This window comes from Panthera tigris, chromosome B2 (assembly GCF_018350195.1).
Source record: "Panthera tigris isolate Pti1 chromosome B2, P.tigris_Pti1_mat1.1, whole genome shotgun sequence".
Classification (NCBI taxonomy): domain Eukaryota; kingdom Metazoa; phylum Chordata; class Mammalia; order Carnivora; family Felidae; genus Panthera; species Panthera tigris.
Genome location: NC_056664.1, coordinates 3,575,668 through 3,588,435, shown reverse-complemented (window position 1 = coordinate 3,588,435; position 12,768 = coordinate 3,575,668). Strand labels below are relative to the sequence as shown.

General features: G+C 44.5%; 1 non-coding gene across 1 annotated transcript; it reads right to left on the bottom strand.

Annotated features, from left to right (window-relative positions):
• Positions 1-2,055: 2,055 nt before the first annotated feature.
• Positions 2,056-2,129, bottom strand: TRNAN-GUU. The gene has a single exon. It is a non-coding gene; the product is annotated as a tRNA-Asn (tRNA).
• Positions 2,130-12,768: the final 10,639 nt, after the last annotated feature.

The following is a 12,768-nucleotide window of genomic DNA, read 5'->3' as shown; positions in this document are numbered from 1 at the left end:
ACTACATGAGGACATAGTGATAGTAGGTAATAACACACGGCCCTTGGCATTAAGAGTTTTAGGCCACTAGAAGGGGACAGATATTCAAGAAATAATGTCCAGAGGTACTGCAGGCATCATGTAGAAATAAATAAGGGCTAGAGGAGGAGCCATGGGAGGGCTTGGTTTATCTGGGAAGGTAAGCAGTGCTTAATATGAAGCTGATCCCTCATCACACTCCTCAGAGAGGGGTCAGTTTTCACCAAGTTTCCCATATCGCTCCTAAAAAGTGAACAGAAATCTGAATGAGCCTGATGTACTCCTGTTGGAAACAAAGCTCCATGGATGGAGCGTTGGGTTCAAACCATTGTAAAGGGAGACAAAGCCTAGGAGGTAGGCACGGTGCCCTTCGGGTGGTCTTCTACAAATTAGAGCTTAGACAAGGGGGAGGGCTCACAACACCAAAGCAGCTTTAGAAGCCGCACAGAATCCGTGGCAGCCACTAAGAGAAACAAAACTGAAGTGTTAAGAAACCTGGATGCAGCCTCATAGAAATTGAAACCGGTCAGGGGCGCCTGGCTGCCTCGGTCCATGGAGTGAGCGACTCCTGATCTTGAGTTGGGTGTAGAGATCACTGAAAAAGTCTTAAAAAACACTAGTCACTATCCAGTCAAACTTACAGGAAATAGTAGAGTGACTCTAATAATAGGGATTTTGCTTGTGCAGTTTAATTCCCCCCCCCGCCACCCCCCCCCCCCCCCCACCGCCGCTCCTCAATATAATTACTCATGTGTTTGGGTGAAGCAGATTCATCCACTTCTTTGGCTCTAAAATGATAAAATCTTAGTCCTGTTACGGTTTTTATTCGATAGGTGCACTTTGTGTGGGAGAATAAAAATGACCTTACGGTTCAAAATGATGGCTGTTGGGTGTCACATTTCCCACGTCCCTAACCCTCTCGAACCCGTCTGATAAAAACATCTGTGAAACGTTACACCCTCAGTCTTGGGAACTTGATACCCTTGTTTCTGTGTTCATATCTGGTGAGTTTGTTTCCCGTGGATCGTTTCCTCAGGTCATGATGTCTTTCCAAGTGAGCGAGAAAAATTCCGTGTCAGAATCTGACAAACTGTCACATTCACTTATTCAGAATTCCCAGTGCCTCTGTCACCTTTGTTAGATAAAGAGAATATCAAGAGTGAGAAATCTCCTCCCCTTAGGTTGCTAACAATTTAGGAAGTAAAACATGGGGCTTCGGAATTTTTTGAATGAAATAAACTCGGGCCGGGTGGCGTCAGGTGTCAGTATATTCAAGGTCAGCATCCAAGGCTCCGGTACAGTAGTTCGAACAAAGAGTTTACCCGCAGCCTGGAAAACCGGGTAAATCACAGGCGGAGCGAGAAATGAAGATAAGAATGGGTGGAAGACGAGTTTCTGGGGAACCGTCGGCTTGATTCCCTGCAGACCAAGCCCTTTGAGGGCAGGAAAATACCTTCTTTTACACTTAAAGTTTTATTTTCTGAATGTTGCCACGAGTAACCCTGACATGGGTCAATTTTAGTTGTACAAATGCAGCAATTGTGTACGTTCCCAGAAGTGGATTTGCAGAGTAATTATGGTAGATCTTGTCAAAATGCCTTTTATGGAAAGTGTCAGGGACCCTTTGGGGGATTATAAGCGAGGAAAGTCAGATGATTTCGATGGAAGCCTGCACTCTGCCTCCGCGGCCCATTCCCGACGTCCAGAACCCGAGGACCTGACTCGGGGACAGCCTGGGCCAGCTGGGTGTGGACGGCCGGGGTTCACGTCGCCGGATGGACCAACGCAGCTGAGGGAGAAGGAATCTGGAAACAAATTCAGTACAAAGGGGACAAAAGGACGGGATCGCGCCCACGTCTGGCTGCATCCTGAAGGCTTTCAAGCAAATAATCCGTGAACACGGGAACACTCCCTCTGTCGCAAGACGCCCTGGGGGGATATGTTGGCTCGGTTTTCATTTTATTTGTGAGAATGTTCACAAACGGATATTGTCCGACAAAATTTCCGAAAACCGCCGAGTCCTTAAAGGGAAGGGGCCGTCCCTGGGTGGGCTCGAACCACCAACCTTTCGGTTAACAGCCGAACGCGCTAACCGATTGCGCCACAGAGACGGGGACGCGAGGAGCTCTCTTGTCAAACGTGATCATGTCATTTCCCCAGTCCAGACCGTGGGATATACTCAAGAAACGAACCTTTTGCCGGGCGTGTATATTGAAGAAATGTTCCCTCGTTTCCTGGTTTCTGTTGTTCCTATGTTTTGAAAACAAATTTTGACAATACAGATATTATTCTTAGAGAGGAACCTCAGAGTGTTGATTGGGTGGGGAGCTGGGCGCGGGACTGCTGTTTACCCCGAGAAAGTGTGATTATAATAAAATAATAATAATAATAATAATAATAATAATAATAATAGTGAAGGACATCTGGACCGAATTTCTTTTCAGGTCGATAAGAGAGCTTTTGCTAACACTCCGGCTGACAGGGAAGCCCCTGGAAGGGTTCTGTACAGGTGAAGATACCTTCAATGGGAAAGATTCCAGTAAGAGAAACGCAGAAAGGAAAACCACTTAGGGGACAGTCTGAAGGCTCATCAGTGGATCCTTAAATGATCAGGTAAAAGTGTACTTGCCCGGAAATAGGATATTCTCACGTACCAAAGCAGCAGCACAGAGATCTCTTGCTAACCGCAAAGAGAAAAGTCTTTGCAAAGTGACCTCTGTCTCCACTTACACCAGGGATCAAATTGAGCATCCTTAACAACGGGGCGGATTAACATCGGCGCTTCCCGGTGAAGTCACACGGGCACGCCCACGTGATATTCTGGCCAAAAAGGATTAACTTGGATGTCATTTGATAGCTTCTGGCCCCCTTGCTCCATTTAGCTATCGCCGTGGAACAAGATGCTGAAAAACGTTAGTGACTGTTTCGATCATGGCTCTTCCAGAGAAGCAGAACGTATGTAATATCTCTTGTCTCTCTCATCTCTCTCTCTCAGTTCCTTTCTCTAGAGATCTCCCCCTATTCTAGATCCATCTACCAGTCCTCAATCAATGCATCATCTATCTATTTCATCCCTTACCTATCTGATGGGCTGATGTGTATAGAGCTGGCCAGCAAGCTGGAACTCAGACAGGATTTCTGGGTCACAGTCTTGAGACAGAATTTCTTCTTCAGGAAAAAAAAAAAAAAAAAAAAAAAAAAGGAACGAAACATGAAGAATTTAAAACGTTCGTTGAGTAAAATAAGATCTCGGAGATTCCAAAGCCAAAACATCCCCTTAAGGGTCCTCAGCACAGACTTGAGTATTTTGGGATACAGCGTCCATGGAAAGGTCTGGAAGGCTGGAAAGTAGTGCGAAATAGACAGTAATATGTCCCTGGAAAGAGCCCCAGCTGGGAAAACGCCATCCGAAAAATTAAGGTGTGATGTAATTTTCTTTGCTTGGAGAGTAATAAGTAGCCAACGTGTGATACAAAGTGCGACAAACGGGAGGAATTGTGTGCAGAGGGGGATGGGGTATGTGAGAACTCTATTTCTTGTGGGGTTTTTCCCTGTATCTCTGTATTTCTGATTATTCTTTTTTTTTATCAAAAAAACTTTTTAAATGTTTATTTATTTTCGAGAGACAGAGACAGAACATGAATGGGGAGAGGCAGAGAAAGGGAGACACAGAGTCCGAAGCAGGCTCCAGGCGGTGAGAGCCTGACGCAGGCCTCGAACTCACAAACCTGTGAGATCATGACCTGAGCTGAAGTCAGACGCTTAACTGACTGCACCACCCAGGTGCCCCAGTGATGATTTTTTCTACAAATCTAAAACTGCTTTAAATAATAGTCTATTAAGTTCAATCAGTCAATCAGTCAATCAATCATATGAAAAGGGAGGGGTGTTACTGACCAGACTCAAAACACGATCAAAGGGAAGTTTCTCGGGCACTGTTACCTGTACCTGTATTCAAATTAGGATCCCGGAAATGGACCTTTGGTCTTCCGGTGAGGACACAGTGATCACACCTGGAATTCTCCCCAAATGCCCTTTGCTCTGCAAAGTGTAACTCAATGTGACAGTAGCCTTAGTCTACCTTTTCATTCAGTGACACATCTTTAATATCCCCCTCCTGCTTTATTGGGCCATAGCAATCAATCCGCTAAGTTCCATAGAGGGACATAATAAGATGAAACAAATCTTGTTTGCTGTTCTATTATTCCCCATAGAATTCACTTCAGAGTGAATACATTTAGTAGACTGTTCAGTTTGGGACACTTGTTTCAGAATGTACCGGAATGTACCTCTCTGGAGAGGTAGGCAGAGGGGTGGTGGGGCGGAGGGGGTGCTGAGTCGATGCTGTCAACTTTGGTTAAATTAAAAGTGAAGAAATCACCGAGTGCTAAGGAGAATATATTTTGGGGACCAACTGATTGAATTCCACTCATCTTACTGAAGAAGAAGATAGGGACCCAACATGCTAACTGTGTTACCCACCGGCATGTGGCTTATAAGCAGCAGAGCAAAGGTCAACCACCCGACTTCCTGATCCTCTCTCAGGATTCTTTTTACAACACACCAGGCTTCACAGACTTGTTCCCTGAAACCAGGCCGTGTGAGCGTTGCGACCGTTTGTTCTGGTGTTTACCCCACCCTCCTATCACAGTGCAAACTTCATAAATGCACGTGCTCTTCACTGATATTTGCGCATTGTCTACAATCATGCCCAGCCTCAGCAACCATTTGTTACGTAAAGAAAAAGTTCTTCCACGGTGGTCGGGCCGCATTCAACCTGCTCACAGCCCTGCGCGTTCAGGCAAACCCCCAAGAAGACGCCTTCTGGCCAAGCCACCGCCAGGTGGCGTCATTTCCGGTGGTTGTCCTACTCCCAGATTTGAATGTTCTTGGAAAGAAATGATCGTACTTCATGCACAGTAAGTGCTTAACAAATGTCACCTCCTTTCCACCTCTCTTCCCTCTAGGGAGGCTTCTTTCCCTGCGGGTGTTTCATTTCCTCCAGCTGATACTCGAAATCTTTAGAGTACCTACTAGGATAGTGGGTGTCCCAGTGGGGAAATTTCCACAGGAACACATCACAAACGATGTATACGGAAACTGCACACTTCAAGCAGAGAGGCTCTGGCCCTCAGGTGGGAAGTCCCACCAGAGACTCCGTCGCTGAGCGATGGGGCTTCCAGAACTGGTTTTCCTAACAAGGGGTCAAGGGGTCCGGTTGGGTGATGCCTCCCTCCTCTGAATTCCGCCTGGACAAAGTCTGTATCACAATGAAGTTCTTGGCTGATCTCTTATTTTAAAAGCATTTTGCGTGTAAGTTTTATTTCCCCCGTAAAAGGAAACCGTATAAAATCTTGAACGTTGAGGATACCTAAGAGAGAAAAAGATGAGAAGAACTTGAGGGACACAGCACCAGAGAATCCTCTCGGGACGTTCACCAACATACGAGGCCATCTTTTTAAGAAAGGACAATTTAGGGGCGCCCGGCCGGCTCCACCGATAGAGCATGTGACTCCTGGAGTTGTGAGTTCGAGCCCCACGTGGGTGCAGAGATTACTTAAAAGTAAAATCTTTAAAAAGAAAAAAGAAGAAAAAAAGGAGACTAGTTGGCAGCTAAATTTTGTAGGCGAAACATAAGAGCTTCACTGCATCAAGGCCCTCAAAGCTATACGAAGAACTATTTTGAAATACGTGGATTCAAGGGTGAAAACAACGCAACTTTCCATCAGCAGATGAGTGGATAAGCAAAATGTGGTGTACTCATACAACAGAAGATTATTCATCCTTAAAAAAGAATGAAATTCTGATACATGCTGCGCAGAGATGCACCGGGAAAACATTATGCTAAGTGAAATAAGCTAGACACAAAAGGACAAATATCGTATGATTCCACTCATAGGAGGTACCTAGACTAGGCAAACTCATGGGGGTGGAAAGTAAGAGAGAGGTTACCAGGGGCTCAAGGAAGAGGGAATGAGAAGTTACTGTCTAATGGGAACAGAGTTTCTGTTTGGGAACGATGCAAAAGTTCTAGAAATTGACAGTGTGATGGCTATACAACATTGGGACTATACTTACCTTTTTTACCTTTTTAATTTTGTTTTGATATTTATTTATGTTTTGAGAGAGAGAGAGAGAGAGAGAGAGAGTGCAAGTGGGATAGGGGCAGGATAGGGACAGAGGGAGAGGGAGACAGAATCCGAAACAGGCTCTAGGCTCTAAGTTGTCAGCACAGAGCCCGACGCGGGGCTAGAACTCACAAACTGCAAGATCATGACCCGAGCCAAAGTCAGACGCTCAACCGAGGGAGCCACCCAGGCACCCCATGGGAATGTACTTCATTTGTAAATGTACAAATGGTTAAAATGGTAAATTTTATGTTATATTTTATGAAATTTCTTTTAAAAACATGGGTTTTGCATTTTCAGTTTCAAAAATATGTTCACTATTAGATATTTGGGAAATAGACCTACAAACCAACAGAAATAATCCCTGTAACCATTTTAATGAGCATATTCCCAATGTTTTTCCTATACATGTCTATATATATTAAAGTGGAGTCATTCAGTACATATCACTGTATAACCTGCCTTTTAGTTTTTGCAATGCATCATGCATACCCCTTAGTGTTAGACATATACATTTTACGACTCACTTTGACAAGCATCCTTGTATGTGTATCTTGTCACACTTTTAATTGCTTCCTAATGGTATATTCCTTAAAATAACTTCAGATCAAATCCAAGAGGATTTGAGTGTTGGGAAAACTAAGGGAGAAATCCCTTGGAAAACAAAGGTAGGTATAACTCTAGAACAGACAGAAGAAAAAGATGAACGACTAAAACAAGACATTGGGTTTTAAGTACCATGATCTACCATGTAAACAGTCCCAGTGGTTTATGGTACAGCTCTGCTCTAAGAGTTGCCCAACTCCAGTAAAATAGTTGTATTCGTAATGTTCTGTTCAACCTGTTTTTTCCGAATGTTAACATTTAAATAATGAGATGATATATAATACATAAATTAGGAGGTGAAAATGTCCTCTATTTTTAACATTCATAAAAATACTATTCTCAATATCCTCCTAGAATTTTTCTATGCATTTACAAACATACCACTTTTTACAATAATGTACATCCTACTTTGATAGGCTTTACACAAATATATTTTGGGCATTTCATCAAATGGAGTCACCGCAGTTGATTTAAATAGTTTATTTAACTTAGCATTTAAATCGTTTCCAATTTTTTGCTATATCACAAGCTGGCTACAATAAATATCCATGTAGACACAGACACATAGATTTTTGTTATCAGTATATTTATAGAACATCCTTAAAGTGTAGTTACTGGGTTAAAGAATATATACATTAAATGTGAAAGCTACTATTCTCCTACTTTCAAACCATTTCAGGCGTAAAGTTTGTTTCTCCAGTGAGACTGTGTATACATATATAAACTATTTGTACTCATACTAGTAATGTACAAGAGTGGTTTCGTCTATTTATAGACTGGGCGGCTTCTAAACTGCAGACATTTATTTGTCACAGTCTGGAGTCTGGACGTCCGGGACGAGGATGCCAAAATGGTAGAGTTCTGGTGAAGGCCTTCTTCCCGATTCTGTTCAAGATGGCGGTCTTCTTGCTGGGCGCTCACTTGGCCGAAGGGGCAAGAGGCTCTCTAGGGTCTCTTCGCTAAGGGCACTGACGCTCTTCATGATGGTTTCACCCTCATGACCTAATCACCTCCCAAAGGCCCCACTGCCAAACGCCGTGAAGCCGTAAGAATTTGGGGGAGACACGAACATTCAATCTATAAAGGTTTCTGTTTTTCCAAACTGCCACCGATACGGCTCTTACTGTTTTTTAATCTTTGCTAATATGAAACATTACCAAGAGTTGGAAAATTCAAGAATAATCAAAGTCTTTTACATTACTTTGAATATTAACGTGACTCTTTTTTCTTTAATATGATTTATTGCCAAATTGGCTAACATACAGTGTGTAAAGTGTGCTCTTGGTTTTGGGGGTAGATTCCTGTGGTTCATCGCTTACATGCAACACCCAGTGCTCCTTCCAATAAGTGCCCTCCTCAACGCCCATCACCCATTTTCCCCTCTCCCCCACCTCCCCATCCACCCTCAGTATGTTCTTTGTATTTAAGAGTCTCTTACAGTTTGCCTCCCTCTCTGTTTGAAACTACTTTTTTCCCCTTCGCTTCCCCCATGGTCTTCTGTTAAGTTTCTCAAGTCCCACATGAGTGAAAATATATGATATCTGTCTTTCTCTGACTGATTTATTTCACTTAGCATAATACCCTCCAGTTCCATCTACGTTGCTGCAAACGGCATGATTTTATTCTTTCTCATTGCCAAGTCGTATTCCATTGTATATATAAACCACATCTTCTTTATCCATTCATCAGTTGATGGACATTTAGGCTCTTTCCATCATTTGGCTATTGTTGAGAGTGCTGCTATAAATTGGGGTACATGTGCCCCTACGAATCAGCACTCCTGTATCCTTTGGATAAATTCCTAGCAGGGCTATTGGTGAGTTGTAGGGTAGTTCTAGTTTTAATTTTTTGAGGAACCTCCACCCCGTTTTCCAGAGCGGCCGCACCAGTTTGCATTCCCACCAACAGTGCAAGAGGGTGCCCGTTTCTCCACATCCTCGCCAGCAGCTGCAGTTTCCTGAATTGTTCATTTTAGCCGCTCTGGGGTGAAGCGGTATCCAAATGTGGTTTCGCTTTGTAGTTCCCTGATGATGAGTGACGTTGAGCATCTTTTCATGTGTCTGTTGGCCATCCGGATGTCTTCATTGGAAAAGTGTCTACTCATGAATGCGACTCTCTTTTCAAGTGTATGTTGACTTTATTCCCTCAGTAACTCCCTGTTCACATCTTTTCCTATTTTTAGTTATTGACTTGTAGAAGCTCTTTTATAGCATGAATAGGAACACTTGCCCGTGACATATGGTGAGTAGCCTTCCTCATCTGGTCTATGGGGCAATTAAGTAACGTTAAGTTTTTAGTTTTTATACTGTCAAGTCTGACAACTCTTTCATAACTTCTGACACTGATATTATGTGAAGAAAGGCCTTCACAACGAAGGATTATTATTTTTTAAATTATCCTAAACTTCATTTTGGCACATCCATGATGTTACGTTTTACATTAAGAAAATAGTACATTTTTTCCAATGAAACCCCTCCAGACCGTTTTTTAGGTTGGGTGTGGTGGGAATTTAATGCCTTTTCCCCAACCCTTAATGTGTTAAGCACATTTCAAATGAATGATCCTTTTCTCCATGACTTAAATACCAATTTAAAGATAAACTACTTCGGGGGTGCCTGGGTGGCTCAGTCGGTTAAGTTTCTGACTCTTGATCTCAGCTCAGGTCTTGATCTCAGGGTCGGGAATTCAAGCCCCAGTGGGGTCTGTGCTGGGCGAGAGGAGCCTACTTAAAAAAAAAAAAAAAAAAAAAAAAAAAAATTCCTTGCTATATAAATCACTGATCTGTCGTTTGGAATTTTTGTTCCACAGCCTTTGGAGGAAAAACAACCCTTGATCTCTTCTAAGTATGGCAGTGGAACCTTCCACGTAGGGAGAGCAGCGGGTTAGGAAACCTGTGTGGAGCGGCCCTAGCTGCTGCTTTACCCACATAGGCCTCTTTCAAGATTCATTTTCGTTGCTCTGGGATTTTGCCTCTTTATGTCTTCTCTTTAGTTCCTACAGAAGCTGGAGGTTCATACCTGAAGAGGCAAGCTCCCTTCCGCTTGATCTTTAACTCTGAGGCTTACTGCCCACCCCCCTCCCCGACGAGGGAGGCAAACAGCAGGTCAAAAGAAGGGACCCACACCAGCACCCCTCACACAACAGTCCTGCTGCAGCCAGCCTCTGACGACCACAGACATTCAAAGCAGCTCCAATATGAGCATCAAGTTCCATACAAATGGATATAAAATGGAACGTGACAGAATCCAGCAGAGAAGGGACCTGGTCTAGTCCTGATTCCATCATACGGACCTTTAGTACAGGCTTAGTTTCCTCACCATCTGCAGACTGGGGAGATCACTGTTATCCTCCGAGTTCCTGGGAACTCTGTATGAGACAATATATCAAAAAACAGCTCTAGAAGATGTAATTTACCATACAAATAGAAGGAATCACTGTAAAAGACTAACAGTAGGCTTTCAAAGCTTGGGATGGCCTTAAATACTACACGGTGATACTGTTCAAAAGAAGTATCATGTGAGCCTCATACGCAATTTAAAATTTTTTAGTAGCCATATGAAAGGAAAACAAAAAAAGAGACAAGTGTAATTTGAGTAATATACCTTAGTTAACACAGTATATCCAAAATACCATTTAACATGAAATTGATATGTTATTAAGGAGATAATTTATGTTCTCGTTTGCACGAACCCTTCCAAATCTAGTGTGTATCATATAAGTGTAGCATATCTCAATTTAGACTAAAATTTTATGTGCTCAATAGCTACATGTGGCTAGCTACCTTAATAGTGCAAACATATGGTGTAAATACTTATTTTAGAGAGTGGAAGACTCAGGTTCAGAGGTGTTAAGGGACTTTCTTCAAGGCCATCTGGTTTTATTACGGTAGAGTTTGGCTTAGAATTCCAGTCTTTTAACCTACCTGTACTTTATTTTTGCACTCAGGGTGGTAGGGATCTAATTTTTTCTCCTAAGCTTTTATCTGACTAACACCATTTACTGAGTGACTGACTCATCCTTTCTGCACTAATCCAAAATGACACTTTTTAAGTACAGTAAATTCCTATATAATGCAGATCTGTTTCTGCACTTTGCGTTTTGCTTTATCTACTGTCTTTGGAGGAAAAGGAACTCTTGATCTCTTCCGTGTGTGTAGTGAACACCTTCCAGTGGTTTTCCGTTTAATTTACACTGTTAACACCGACAAAACAAAGCACAAGATTTTAAACATATCACATATACACACAGAACTCAGCGGAAGCACACGACACATTTTATACATGTGGTTCTCATTGCAGAGCTGCGGCCAGGCCAGCCCGGGAGACCCCCATTCACAGGGACACAGGTTCAGACACAAACACACACAGGAACTCAGGCACACATAACTGGGCCCAACACACAGACACAGGGAGTAGGCGTGGAGGGGCCGCAGTGAGGGGAGCGCGGAAGGAGGACGGAGAAATGCGAACCACAAGCCCTAGATGGCAGGGGCAACACGAAGCCTCCTCACCCGCCACAGAATCGCTGGGAGGCGGGGAGGAATCAGCGCATCCCCTCGTGGGTGCTCCGTGGCAGGGGCGTGGCCAGAGGGTTGGGGGCGTGGCCAGAGGGCGTGGGGGGCGTGAGGGCGTGGGGAGAGGAAAACACATGTCCGGAAGGAAGCCGGGGTGAGAATCCATGCCTTCCCCCGTTGCTAGAGACAGAGAAAAGAGGCAGGAAGATGAATTGCAGTACTGGAGAGCACATCTTGCACTTCGGCTGAAAGATCAGCGATCTTTGGGAAAGCAGCTAAGTAGAAAATTGAGAGAAGACAGATTGTAGCATGATAGGAAATGAACACTTGGAAATGGAAGCAGTATAGACTTTAAGCTGGTAAATTTTGGAAGGGGAAGAAGAAAGAAAAAAAACACCAGCCGATTAAAGGCAACCCAAACCTTTTCTTCTTTTTTAAACCGGGTACGAAAGGGCATCTGCACATATTTGAACACACGAGGGAAAATCTCCATGAAGGAAATGAATTTTAAAAACCTACAGAAAAGACAAATGAAGTAGGTTCCAGAGGCGGTGGCAGCATGGGCTGGGCAGGTTAAAGGAGTCAGCACATTTATTCCTCTGGGAGAAGAAAGGCGGGATAGATAAAAAGATTTGTGCTGAAGCGGTCAGGAGGGCCCTGACTGCCAGATTTTGTTTTTCCGTGTAGGTGATCCGATGGGGGCGCCGAGGAGGGCAGAGGAGGCCAGCGGCGACTGTTCCAAACTCCGTCAGTCCCCCGCTCGGCCAGAAACACAGGGTTTGTACCGCCCACTGGCGAACCCTAAGGCCTTGCCGTCCCCGAACCGACCACGAGCAGCTCCAACGTCCTCCGCCCGCACGTCGGGGCTCCCCGTTTAGAACAGGGGCTGGATTCAACCAGGAAGGTCCACTTAGGATTTCATACGAAGGCTCCTCCTCGTTTTCAGATATGTTAAGGCAACCTTCTGAGCCAGGAGTTAAAGGTACGCGAGGGCTGTGGAGATTTCTCAAAATGGGCACGGAACGTAATAAACAGGAGCTACCCCACGGGTCCTCTCCTTTCCTCCCTAGACCTTAACCGCCAGTTAATCGACCTTAGCAGGTGCAGCCCCTCCGTGTCAAGGATCCCCTGCCGGACAGAAGGACGGAAGGACGGCCTCGGCCAGGGTCAACCGCTTTCAGCTTGCCCCACCGCTTCTAGAGTCCAACTGGAAGGCGAGGCCAAAGCTGTCGCCTGGGGCATGAAACGAGCAAGCTTCTACTGCGTGACAAGCTTTGTTTTTTCCCTCAAGGAGAAAGAACTATTTTCGACAAACACTGAAGGCCTCTGTGGGCGCTGGGACGCACCTTCGTTCTTCCACTTCCCGAGACATCACTTCTGTCCCCGTCACTCGCAAGGGAAATGGCTGCTTCCCCAGGCTCGTCTCAGCACTGCCCACGTGAATGTCGGGCCGGGGACAGAGCAGCAGGAGGGCTGCAGGCCTCGTTGGGGCACACCTCTCTA